The sequence below is a fragment of the Cupressus sempervirens genome, chromosome 9 (genome assembly GCF_028749045.1).
Source record: "Cupressus sempervirens isolate cs-2001-9-10 chromosome 9, ASM2874904v1, whole genome shotgun sequence".
NCBI classification, from domain to species: Eukaryota; Viridiplantae; Streptophyta; class Pinopsida; order Cupressales; family Cupressaceae; genus Cupressus; species Cupressus sempervirens.
Genome location: NC_143126.1, coordinates 448,533,755 through 448,548,831, shown reverse-complemented (window position 1 = coordinate 448,548,831; position 15,077 = coordinate 448,533,755). Strand labels below are relative to the sequence as shown.

The 15,077-nt window shown below is 33.1% G+C and overlaps 1 pseudogene; it reads right to left on the bottom strand.

Annotated features, from left to right (window-relative positions):
- LOC149539240 (uncharacterized) overlaps positions 1-13,564 on the bottom strand; it is a 113,351-nt pseudogene extending 99,787 nt beyond the window's left edge.
- Positions 13,565-15,077: the final 1,513 nt, after the last annotated feature.

Here is a 15,077-nt window from a genome sequence, read left to right as displayed (position 1 = left end):
GAAGGGGGAGAGAAAGGAGGGAGAGTGAGAGATGATGGGAGAAGTGGAAATAAGGGGAGAGGGGGGGAGAGAGATGGAAAGTAGAAGGGGACAATGATGAATAATTTTAGAACTAAAACCAATAATGACAGGTCATTTGTATTATGATGCCCTACAAACTATATTTTTTTTCCTTCATCAAAGAATGTTGAATAGAGTATATTCATATTCAACCTATCTTTCATTTTTCTCTCATATGTATTGTCATGGTGAGGAAGAATTCATCGCAAAAAATGCAAAGGAATAATTTATTGGGCCTTTTTTGTATGTCTTCATTGCAAATATAATTATTTCCTTACAAGAATGGTTTTTATGTCAAAGAATAGTTAAGTAGTATAAAATAATTCTTATCTAGAGATGGTTGTTTGTTCATGACTAAAAGACAAAACATGATGCTTTGTTGGCACATTTCCATTGAGACGGTAAAAGTAAATCAATTTGGAACAATAGTTTCTTTGGTATTGGATACACACCCAAAAGGTTCCAATGAAAGACAAACTTGAGTTCATATATTTTAATTATTCAATATATCAGAAGTTGTCTATTTGCCAACCCATTAAATATTAAAGATATTCAATTTGACCAAAGATAATAATCAAATATTTATGTATTATTATTATATGTGGTTGAAAGATAGTTCCAATTTGATTTAAAAAAATGAATCACAAAATGTATCCATATGTTTATGTGTAGACTGGTATATGTGGATGAATGATATATATATATGTGGGTGACCACAAGAAGTTGGGTCGCAATTTTGTGGAAGTCAAATCCGTAGAATTATACTTCTCAAAAATGGGTACCTAATTTTTCTAGAATCGGGTACCCATTTCTAAATTCATGCTTCGAGCACCCGAGCCGAGATTTAAAAATCAGGTACCCAATTTTAAAAATAACATAACCCCCAATTGAAGTCATTTTCATGACTTCAAAAATGGGAGCCCGATTTTCAGCTTTACCGACCACCCCCTATTGCTAGTCTTCAATATACCAGGTATTTTAATACGTTTTGTACTATTTTACTTAATTTTTTTCAATTTTACATTTTATATGTACATTAATTAATTTATTTTTTCAGTTTTAATATACGTAAAGTTATAAATTTACATTGTTAATGAGTATATGTTTAGATTATTGTATCTGTTAATTAAAATATAGTTTCGTAATGTTCATTTAAAAAATTATTATTTTAGATATTTTGAAATGTATTTAATTTATGTATTTATTACAATGTTGAATGATTAGATTAGATGTAAATTCATTGTTTAAACATGTAATTACAAATAAATATAACCTCGACCTAGAACCATATAAGCTCAACCTAAATTCATTGTTTAAACTATAACCTCCACCTAAATTCATTGTTTAAACTATAACCTCGACCTAACCATATATAGTTATGTACAATAAAACCCTAAACATATATAACTAAGTACTTAATCATGTAACACCCCGCCAAGGGATCCAAACAAAAAACTTAGTATTTAATGATTTTACTTAAATTGTATTGTACTTTATTTCATGGATCAAAAATGGATGATGTAAACTATTTTATAAATGTATATTCTTTCAGCCTTTCATACCCTGTGACATCTATAGTGGATGATTGTGCATTCCGAATTAATTTGCCAAGTGGCATTCAAAACAAATGTATATTATTTAAATGGATTGAACTCAAGTAGTTATTCTTTCATGTGGATTTTTCATTTATTTTACTTTTAGTACTTATAATTATTTTAAAATGAAATGTAAATGTGCTCGTTATGGAATGCAATCTCTTATGTTTTTTATAAATGTAAATTATTGTATGTATGTTATTGCTTGCTTAGTAAAACTTTTGATTAGTTCTTTGGATCCCTTGGCTGGGCATCATTTAGGATTAACTATAATCCCAATTTTAACCAAAACTCTAGATCATAACCCTTACTGTCATCCTAACCATAACCTTAATTTGCTAAAACCTACACCAGGTAATATATAAATAATTAAATAACTAGATCCTAAGAACCAAGTACTAACTTTATAAATGTCAAACCATAATCGTAACCTTGTTTATGATAAACTAAATTATCCTAGAGGAGCATCATATCTACATCTACATGTCATACATGTGAATCTAAAAACATTTACATATCTAATTACATCATTTATTGCATAGGAAGGATTTAAAATTTTCATTATATTATCCATGCATATCATATCAAAAGAATCATATAGAGATATGTCATTTACTACATCCATCAGAGATAATCAAGAAGGGTACTTAGGTAAATTTATATATAACACTATATTATAAGAAAATAAAAAGCATCACATAGGAGCATATCATGTATAAACTTTAAAAAAATTACCATGACACATGTAATGAGATCAAATAATATTTGTAAGATTCATCGCATATACTATAAATGTATGGGGGTGATATAATCAAAATATCAAAAAATGAGTGATATCGAAGCATTATATCTTAATATAACACTAAAATAAACTAACCCTTGGGTAACCCTAAACCAAATTGAATATCAAACTAGATTGAAAGCTAACCATGGCCCTTAACTAATTAATATTATACTTATAAACCAAATTAAATTAAACCATGATCATAAACCTAATTAAATTAAACCATGATCATAAACCTAATTATATATCCCAACAAGTTAACAGTAAAAACCAAATTTAACCTTGAATCCTTTCCCCAACCATTAACCAAATTGAACCCTTACCCTAAGATTGAACCAAGTTAAACGTTGACCTTAAGACTAAACCAAATCACCCTAAATTTAAGCCTAACTCAATAATATATTCAACACTTTAAAACAAAATTTAAACATAACATTTTTTAATTAATGTTGGTTTTTAATCTAAAAGCTCTAACTATAATTTTTTATCTAAAACCAGATTTAGCACTTTAAAACTTAATTCAATTTATTAACTCTTGTCCTAATTGAAACCTAAGCATAAACCTAATCAAACAATAAACCAAATTGAACCCTAATCCTAAAACTAAGTAAACATTGATATCAAGGTCTCAAAATGATACATCATTAAAAAAAAATAGAAGAGAAGAACAAATTAGGCATCTAATTAAATAACCCTCCCTCACCATCAAGAGGTAGAGGTGGAACATCAGTGCGAGTAGGAGGGACTACACCCTTGGATCCCTAAGAATATATCTAGAGAAGTGAATAACTTATCTTTCCACTAGATGCCTAAACCTTTATATCCTAAGTGAGTATTCATCATAATAGTAAACCTTGCTAGCTCAGATGACCACCTATGTCTAGACTATCACTTGGTACTGTGCTACTCTCAATATTCTCTAGAGTCCCCTAATGACATATTCTTATGTGGGCTCTCCTTTGGCTTCTTCCTCTAGAGGCCCATGACAAAACATCAATAATTTAATATATATATTAAAAAAAAAATTAAAACGGGCATTGATTCATTAATTAATCCTAACATAATTAATCAAATCAAGTTTTTAAATCCTATGGCTAGAACTATTAATTAAATGCATTAATTAAAATAATCAATTATCCATATCATCACTAATGGAAAATGAAATTAATTCCCACCAATAAAGCTTAATCATGTATTGATCAATCAAGGATTCAACCTCCACCACTCATGGAGAATGAATCCAAACCATTGAACTCCCAGAGATTTCTATAAATGTGCCATCAAATCAAGCTTTTGAGATATCTAAATTTTTTGTAATAGGGTTATGCAAATCATTCTAGGTGATTTGCAAGTGCTTCTGAGTGAATTATGGGCATTTTCAAGAGCTAATCCATATTACAATATCATAATCTCATTACACTTTATAGCTTTCTAGCATCATGTAGGGTTTATTTAGTGTGACTTGAGTTCACATGATTACATCCATTTTATGATCGCATGCACCTAATTTACAAAATATTAAACCTTGACATTAACTTTTAAATTCTAATTATGTCAAGTCAAAACCCTTATCCTAAACCTTTATATCCTAAATTATTAACCCTTAGACTAACTAAGTTATCCTAAATGGTAAACCTTTATCCTAAAAATAATCATATATGCTAAGCCCTTCTAATTCTAAATAAAATATTAAGCTTAAATGTTAAACCCTAATATTTACCTTAACTATGATTTACATGTATAAGGTTATGGTTTAACATTTAACATTTAATCTATTAGGATCTAGTATTAGGATTTATATTCAATTCTAGAATATAAATAGGATCTAAACTATTATAATTTAGATTTTATAAGTATATTTAGATTTAAGATTAAGGTTTATAATTAAGGTTTATGATTCAGGTTTATAATTAAGGTTTATATCCAGCAACTCATTAAAACACCTTAAGAAAAATGATAATTTATGAAGTTTAAGTATTTATGATTAGAATTAGGATTATGACTAGAATTAGGATTATTATATGGTTAGGAATAGGGTTCATGTAAATTAGTTCATTAGGATATGATCTAGACTTATAGTTTGCATTAAAAAGCGAATAATATTTACAATTCAAACTATAATCATAAATAATTTAATCAAATCATAATTCTATCTCTAAGCTTTCATTCTAATTGTAACCTTAACTCTCATCCTAACGCCATCTATTATATATCCTTTAAACAATAGGACCATAATAAATATCCGAAACCTAAATATAATTCTAACTAAAACCATAATCCTAGGTAAGTTCCCTAACATTAAAGGACCATAATCATTATAACAATCTTAAGCTTAGCCATAATGAAAATCGTAAATATAAAAAAATTGTAAACCATAACCTTGCCATAATCTTAACTTTGTTTGATCCTGAGATGAACATATAATCCATAATGAGAATACAATCCCCCAGTGTCACAAAATAAGTGTACATGAAACAAAAACTAGCTAGGTGGCTCCTGTTTTAAGAAAAGAAACCTTGAACTAACCTATATATAGTTTTTTGGAGTATTATTTTATGATTAGACTTAAATTCAGTATTTAATGTTCAATTTGACTTAACTATTTAACTTTATTTATTTAATTGATATGATTTTAATAAAGATATGCGCATTTATACCTAGTTGATATTTTAGATTTAAATTTTATTAAATTATAATTTTGTCATTTTTTATGTTGATTAAACATATATGCAGATTATATTTGATGGACCCGCCGCCACCCCCTCCCCCTCCCACACCCCCGCCTCCATCCCCTCCATCTCCACCTCCACCTCCACCTCCACCCCCACCTCCACCACCCACTGCAAATGAGCTCCATGAGAGCATGAGGCGTAACCTTAATGACCTCGTGCATGATATAGAGGCTATCCGACGTGAGATCCACCCCCCTCATCACCTACTACATCTTGCAGATAGCATGCAAGGCGTGATTCACTCCATACATCATTTAGATTCTAAAATTGATTCATTTAGATCATGGAGGGAAAGCATGCATGCCTTCTATTCTGACAACTTATGATACAGACAGGTTCATAACCTCAATATAGGTAAAGGGAATTTTAAAAGTTATTTTGTAAACTCTAAGATGGGTGAAGAAATTAATGAGAAGTAGCCTCGCATTTCCATTCGATGGTGTACACATCCATGTATAACAACACATTTTTGGGAGCGGTGGTGGATGGTATTTGACCGTCCACCACACACTAACCATAAGGTGCCCATGTACTTCCTTAGGAAGCTATGGGCTGAGTTTGAATTGGGTTTGAAACCCAATTATTTTGATATGAAATAATTTCAGGGGGTTGGTGGAGGGATGCCTCAGGATAGGCCTGGGGCAAAGTTGAGTGATAGAACAAGAAATCACAGGCGAGCTCAGCCCCTTGTACCTCTTCCTATGCCTGTTGTGCTTGCTCCTCACCATCATCAAGCAGTTTCATCTGCTCTTACCCATTTGAGTGCCCTTTCAGGCAATTTAGTACAATAGTGGATGCAGGTGACACATGCTCCTCCACTTGAACATATTTGTACTAGCTGTGGAGGCATATGCACAAGCCCCCAGAGTGATGCTGGTACAACACATGATGACCATTATGCTAAGGGTGCTGATTTTGATGATGATATATACACTGTCCATGGTGATGGTAGTGACAAGATAGATGTGTCATCATTTGTTGACCTCATGCAGCACAGAGCGCCTAAAGAGAGTCATGAGTAGCAGGTAAAATTTTAATTTTAATTTTAATATAAAGTACACATAATTATTTACTTTCTACATACATGTGTAATTGTATTAACATATTAATTTGTACTTTTGAAATAACAGAAGATGGATGATATTGTTCCTCCTAGGAGGCAATATACTCTTTTTCTGAGACCTATAGATATTGGCGTCCCTTATACAGTATGCACTTTGAATTACATTGTAAAAATATACATTTGAACTCGAATTTAATAACATGTGCTCATATATTTTTTTAATCTAATTTTGTAGGGATTGTCCACAGCTACACAGTTTGATGTTAGTACAAGCCTTGCTCCAGTTACCACTGAGGCATAGCCTCAAATACATACGGTATGTACTTTTGACTGGAGACAAATAATTTGTACTATTTTTATGTATGTACATTGTTATTAACTTATAATCTAAACAATTTTGACTCACATGTACATATATATTTTATGTGTTTTGATTTTACAAATAGGAGCCATATTGTACTCATCCATACAAGCCTCAATATAGTCTATTTTTGACTCCATCTTATGATCATTGTGCTAGCATACCTGTAGACACATCTGTGACATTGGCTACTACTTAGGTATCATATATATACATGTTAAATTTATAGTGTATAAAAAATGTAGTGTACAAATTATGTACTTTTTAATTTGCATACTTTGTAATTATTCATGTATATGTAATTTTGACTAAACGTTTATGTATCCATAATTTTAGGACTATGTCACCATGAGTGTTGTTGAGAGCACAGGACTTAGCCAGATGGAGGTACCTACATCATCCTTTGAGGTTAGAATTGTGATTTATGTACATTATGTATAGTTCATTATGCTCTAAAATCAAATTTTAAAAATGTATGTATTGTAAATTACAAGACCTCACCACTGCTGCATTTGGTAGTTTTGACAATGTGCCTCCTCCCATTACTGAGGGACACCCATCTCATGTGGTATTTATTTTATTATGTAGTGAATATTTAATTTATTTGCAAGCTAGCTTTTGAAACCCATTTTAATTAAGCATGTACATGATGAGACATGCCTCATGTTACATAGAGTGATCCATCTACCTCACAAGGTGTCCCACATGACGAGATGGCTCATATTACACATGACGATCCATCTGAGTCTTCTTCGCATAGAGTAAAGAGGACATTTGATCAGATAGATTAGGTCTTATTAGCACCTATATATTGTGTTTTTATGATGTATATTGTTTATGATGTATACACTTTGTGTTAGGATAGTTAAAATTATATTTTATATATATATATATATATATATATATATATATATATATATGTATATTTTTTTTTTTTATTTTTTTTTTTAACTTCATAGATCATGTTATGATGTATGTTAGACCATGTACGATTTTTTTACGACTTCTTATCATGCTTGTGTATGTAGTATATATTATTATGTTTCATCATGTTTTAAGTATTCAAACCATTTTCTTTATTCCAACATATTTTATTCATGAACATATGACACATTTTGTAAGTATATATGCTAGATGAACAATAATTTTAACTATTTATAGAGCATTAGTACCGATAAAAAAAAAATTATTGCATAAATATCACATGAAATTTATGCTTTGAGATTCATACAAATAAAATTGACCTACTAGATTAAAAAATGTATGGATAACGTACCTAACAATGTATCATAAGTGATCTTAATGTGTTGTTTGGTAATGTAAGACTCATTATTACCTAACAATACCTATTATGTTCTAGTAAACATATCAATACCTATTAGAACCTATAATAGCCATAATTACCTATTAGGACTCCAATGTCCCCTTAAGACACACATGTATGAATAACGTACCTAAAAATGTATCATAAGTGATCTTAATGTGTTGTTTGGTAATGTTAGACTCATTATTAACTAACCATACCTATTATGTGCTAGTAATTATATCAATACCTATTATAATCTATAACAAACATAATGAACTAGTACGACTCCCTAGGTCCCCTTAACATATATATGGATAAAAATACCTAGAAATGTATCATAAGAGGTCCTTATGTGTCATTTGGTAATGTAAGATTCATTATTACCTAATAAGGCCTTTTCACCCTACTAAGATATATTAAGACCTATTATTTAACCTATAACATGCATTATGACTTGGTAGGACTCCCATCCCTTAAGACTCGTTAGGAACCCTTATAATCCATCAAAACCTCTTAGAAACATCTTGGACTCTCTCACTATCTTCATCCTTCCCTCCCTCTCAATAAACATGGTTAACATGGTTAAACATACATGTCAATTATCAACATAACAATAACATATAATCAACATAATGAGTAATGATCTTTAAATTATCATGTACAAGTGACTTGTTTTTAATATTACAATCAATAGTAATTTGAAACTTCGAACAAACATTAATTTAAACATGCTTGAATGTAAAAGTAATGGAAAAAAATAGGAGGTCATTACTTAAATTGACAATTAATTTATATTTTATCAAGTGCATACCTTTAACTCTCAAATAGAAGTAAAATCTCAATTTAAAATTAGTGTGTACAACATATTTCATAATATATGTAAGACAATGTCAATGATATATTTAGAGAAGTGAACTCAAAATATAAAATTGGTTCAACACATCTCTTCAAACGAGGTCCTATAAAATAAAATTGTAAAACAAAAACACATGTTAATAAACACATAAATTAATATGAGGTATCTAAACTATGTAAATATATGTGTAATTTGTATGTATTTACTATGTGAAATTGCACAAGATGTTGATGGTCAATTCACTTTAACATTTAAATTTGCATAAATTATACTTGAGACTTAAATAAGAGGTATATATAAGTTCTCTAAATTGGTATTGACAACACAAACATACATGTAATTAAATTATATAAGTACATATATATATATATATATATATATATATATATATAAAATACAATAATGAAAAAACTTACATGTGTTTGATTTAAATGTAGTCATCCCACTGTACCATCTGCATCCTCTCTCTTTACAATGCATCTATTATTGTCTCATGCTCGTTCATTGAAATTCTCCATAATACCTTATTGGCGGGTCTCCCTTTGTATCCTTCTAATTTGATATTTTTTGCCACAACCAAATGAGAATAGTGTAAAATCTTCTTTTCGGTTTGGTAGTCTTCAAATGCTAGAAAACCATTTCTTCTTGTTAGGTATCTACGTAGCCACATGCCAGCTACAACAACAGATCCAATTGGATACTCAAAACCATCATCATCTACTTGATGACATGTCAATTTTTTCTTAGGTTCCACACATCTAGCTAGCCAATACTCAGTCTGTTCATCGTTATCACTAGGTGCAATAACAGCATAAACATGTCCTACAAGATAAGATAAAGTACATAAACACTTTAATCACATGAGTGTACATATGTAGATTATATAAATTGAAGCATGAGATCACAACAAAATCTAAATAAATTGTATATACCAGGTTCTATGAGGTCAGGCATGAAAGATACTTCAAACAGTAAAATTTTAATATGAAGAAAAACATAACATCTGAAAGATACTTCAAACAGTAAAATTTTAATATGCAAAAAAACTCTAAGTAGTGGTCAGGCATGACACCCTCCCCCTCTAGGTTTCGACTTTCTCCTGGAAGTCAGCAAACAAGTGCAAATGAGCTACTCTCATCATATCAGTGTCCTCCCAGGTGGTAGATGTTTCATCATTGGGGTCCCATAGGACCTTTACCTGCTTTATTTCTCTTCCTCTTAAACTCAAAGTTCTACTTTGCATGATCTATACTGGTTCCAGCATGATTTGACCATCCAAAATCTGCAAATTTTTCCAATCAAGCACGTGAGCAATATCAGGTATAAACTTACGTAATACTGAAATATGAAATACATTATGTACACGAGAAAGACTTAGTGGCAAGGCAAGTTTGTAGGAAACAGGTCCAATCTGTTCCAGAATTTCAAATGGACCTACAAATCATGGTGCTAACTTGGAACCCTTTCCATATCGAATTGGACTCTTACGTAGCCTTACCCGGAGAAATACTTTATCACCAACCAAGAATTGACGATCAATCCTATGCTTATCAGCATACTTCTTTTGTCTATCCTGAGCAGTAATAAGGTGTTCTCTGATCCTCTTCACCTGCTGCTCCAAATCTTGCAACAAATCAGGTCCTAAAAGAGTCATGTCTTCCAAATTGTCCCAACTGAGAGGTGTCCTACAAGGTCTACCATACAATGCTTGGAATGGTGCCATACCTATGGAACTGTGATATCCATTATTATACACAAATTCTACCAAATGTAGATACTCTTCCCACTTATTTTGTCTTTCCATTACGTACATCCTAAGCATGTCTTCCAAAATCTGGTTGACACGTTCAGTATTCCCGTCTGTTTCTGGGTGATAAGCTGAACTAAAATTCAGTTGAGTATCTAACTCTCGCTGCATGGATCTCTAAAGAGATGAAGTAAACACTGGATCCCTATCAAAAATAATCTTTTTAGGAATTCCATGTAACTTAACTATTTGTTCCATATATACTTTGGCAATAGTTGCTGCATTATAGGATGATCTAATCGGAATAAAATGAGCAACCTTCAAAAATCGATCTACTACCACCATAATAGCATCATGCCTACAAGCTATAATAGGAAATCCAATTATAAAATCTATATAAATGGTGTCCCATTTCCATTCTGGAATACTATGTGGCTGTAATAATCTCGTAGGGTGCTGATGTTTAGCTTTAACTCGCTGACATATCAAACATCGAGCCACAAAATATGCTATGTCTCTCTTCATTCCAGGCCAATAATAATGTTGCTTAAGGTCGGCAAGCATTTTCTTGACTCTCGGATGAGCAGAATATGGTGCTTTGTGAGCCTCTAACATAACTAGATTTCTCAAATCACCCAACTCAGGAATGTACACACTCCCTCTATACAGCAGCAAACCTTCAGGATTCACTGAATATCCCTCAAAACGCCCTTCTAAGATGCTTCCGCTGTCAATAACAGTCTTAACATCTTGAAACCAATGATCTGCAGAAATATTTTGAAGAATCTTATCCCTAAGATCCACTGTTAAGATCAAAGAAGATAATACATGTCGCCTTCTGCTAAGTGCATCAGCAACCACGTTCTCTTTCCCTTGCACATACTTAAACTCAAAGTCATATTCACACAGGAACTCCATCCATCTTCATTGACTAGCATTGAGGTCTGGTTATGTGAAAAGATACTGAAGGCTTCGATGGTCAGAATGTAACTCAAAATGTTGACCCAAAAGAAAATGTTGCTACTTAGTCAAAGCATGCATAATCGCAACAAGTTCGAGATCATGAGTAGGGTAATTCACCTCATGACTCTTTAACTTTCTGGATTCATAAGCAATAACATGTCCATCCTGCAACAACACTGCTCCTATGCCATCCAAAGATGCATCAGTGCAAACCACGAACTCCTTAGTAGAATCTAGGACTGCTAGAACTAGTGCATTGGTCAAACATTCCTTAAGTTTCTGAAATGCTACCTTGCACTCTACTGTCCACACAAACTTCTTCCCTTTTCTCCGAAGGGATGTGATAGGATGCACTATTTTGGAGAAGTTTGACACAAATCTACGGTAATAACTTGCCAAACCCGTGAAACTTCGAACCTCAGACACATTCATAGGTGTTGGCCAATCAACAATAGCTCGAATCTTAGATGGATCTACAAAAATTCCATCACCTGAAATGATATGTCCTAAGTAGCAAATCTCCGATCTGAAGAATTCACAATTCTCAGGATTGGCATACAGTCTGTTCCTACGAAGGCATTCCAAAACTTGCCCTAAATGTTGCTCATGTTCCTCAACAGAGTTAGAATACACTAAAATTTCATCCAGAAAAACCACTACGAACTTGTCAAGGTAAGTTTTAAACACACCATTCATTAGGCTCATGAAGATAGAAGATGCATTTTTCAACCCAAAAGGTACTACTATGAATTTGTAGTGTCCATACCTGGTGTGAAAAGTTGTTTTGTGAATATCAGCTTCTTGGATTCTAAGTTGATGATACCCAAATTTTAGATTAATCTTCGAAAAGACTCGGGCACCCTTGACCTGGTCAAACAAGTCGTCAATTCTAGGCAAAGGATACCTGTTCTTAATAGTGACCTTGTTCAACTGTCTATAGTCTATACAAAGTCTTAAAGAACCATCTTCCTTCTTGACAAAAATTACCAGAGCACCCCAAGGTGATACACAAGGACAAATCAAACCTTTCTCCAAAAGCTCCTCCAACTAAAATTTAAGTTCAACCAGCTCTTGAGCTGTCATTCTGTAAGGAGTCTTGGAAATTGGTTTCGTTCCTAGCACTAAATCGATTCGAAAATCAATTTCTCTTCTCGGAGGTATTCCCAAAATCTCTTCAACAAATACATCCGAAAAACTCTACAAAACTGGATGATCGTGAAAAGAACCCCTATCCATGGAATCATTTAAGTTGTTTACCGATATGGCAAACAAACTGTAGCCTTTTCGAGCACACCTTGCCAATTGCTTGGTAGAAATTGTCCGCAAAGAGATGGGTCTCTTGATTCCCACAATAACTCTAGCTAATCCAAGATCATCAACACAACTGATTGACTTATCCTTGCAATCCAAAATGGCTTGATGTTGTTCTAACCAATCCATACCCAAAACTATTTCATACGATCCTAAAGGTATAACCCTAAGGTTCGCTGAAGTAGTGAAAGTTTTCATATGAATTTTATAGTCAAGAGCAACAATATCAACGTTCACCTTAGATCCTGATGCTAACTCCACTTGCCATCTATCCCTTGCCCTAACCACAAGAATACCACTATTTTCAACTAAAGTAGAAGAAATAAATGAGTCTGTAGCTCCAGAGTCAAATAAAATAGATACTTTCATACCTTGAGTGTTACCCAGAGCTTCAATAACCGTATTCTGGTGTTCAGCTTGCTTCTGATCCAGGGTTGCAAAGATACGGTGGTTCTTGGTAGAATCACCAACTATCACTTCAGACCTAGCTGGCTTAGGTCCAACCTTTGGCTTGTCCCAGTTAGGGCACTGAGACTGGTAATGACCCAACTGACCACAATGAAAACACTCAACAGATTTCCTGAATCCCATATTCTGACCAGAAGGATTAGGAAATGGCTCATTACTCTGCACACTCTAAGGTGGTTGAGATGGTTTAGGCTGTTCTGAACCCTTGGAATTCTTACCAAACTTTTTCTTCTTGAATTTCCCACTAGAAAATCCTGATTTTGAACTGCCTTGTGGAGGCTTTTGATTCCTACTAACATCCAAAGTAGGTGGATTCATGCTGGTTTTGTATGAGGCCCCATGATATCCAAACTTCATCTTAATCAGCTTTGCTCACTTCGAAGCTTCCTGCATAGTCATAGGCCGAAAAGTTCTCACTTCCTCTCCAATCTTGGAGAAAAGTCCTCTGATGAAGTGTTGTATCATGGCCTTATCATTTTCAGCCCACCCAAAAAAACTTCTTAAGCTCGTAGAACCTACATTCATAAGCTTCCACTGTAGAGCCAAACTGCACAATCTGAAAGAACTCCTCTGCACGGGCTTGACATCAATATTCTGACATAAACCTCTCCTTGAATCACTCTATAAAGAGCTCCCAAGTTACTAGAGAGATATCAATTCCCAGCTTCTCCAACTCCTGCTCCCACCACAAGGAACCAAATCCTCTCAAATGCATAACTGTCCATCTTACCTTCACGTTACTCAAGTAACGGTGTAAGACAAAGCATCACTCAATGTTCAGCATCCAAGCTTTTGCCACTGTACCTTGTTCCGTATCGTAGAATAACGGTCCTTTCATCTTGGAAAGATCCTTGAGCTGAGTTCTTGCCACTGGATCTTCCTCGACAGGAAGGTTAATACCTTGCACAAGAGGTCTCCTATCATTCGCTCCCCCACTAGGAATCTGGTTATTAGCCTCAATATTATCAAGACGTTCCAGTATCCTTTGAAGTACCATAGCTTGATCTGCCTGATTATTTTGGTTGTTTCCAACCCTAGCATTCTAATCAAACTAATCATTCCCAGCAAAATTTTGGTGCCTAGGACCTCTACCACAGCCCCTGCCGCTGCCTCGGCCTCTGCCAGCAAGGTTATCCTCAGGAATACCACGTCCTCAAATTCCTCTAGTGACGGGAGGCATGATAGCAACCTAAAACAAAAAAATCTATTAATACACATCAATAATGGGTTAAACCCTATACCCCAAGAGTCTTGGTTATTCAAACCTCGCTCTGATACCAAATGTAACACTACTACCAACAAAACCAATAAATATGAATCCAATAACAAGTACAAAGTATGCAATTTTTTTTTTATTAACTCCACTTAATACAAGTACAAGTACACAGATTGAACCATTCTCAATTTGAAAACCTCAAAATACAAGTAAACATCATCCAAATATGATTCCAAAAAGATTCTAAAACATATTGAGTTCAATACAATAATGGAGTACAATCTCATTCTTAAATGTCTATGTCCAAAATATGGACCCTACAAGAAAATGAATAAAGATTCAAGAAGAACTTCAATAAGCATCTTTAGCTACTTGTAAACTCGAAGCACTTGGAAACACATAGGATGCAACACAAAACAAAAGAGGGCTCAGTACACACTGAGTAGAAAAATATAATCCATCTGCATGCACATTAGTCCAAACATAAACAAAACCATAACGCAGATATCTATTTAACTATAACACAGTGCAATTCCAAAATTAATATGCAAGAAGTATACCTTTACTCATTATTACAAAATTAAACTCGCACTAAGAATAATATGTAAATGAAAC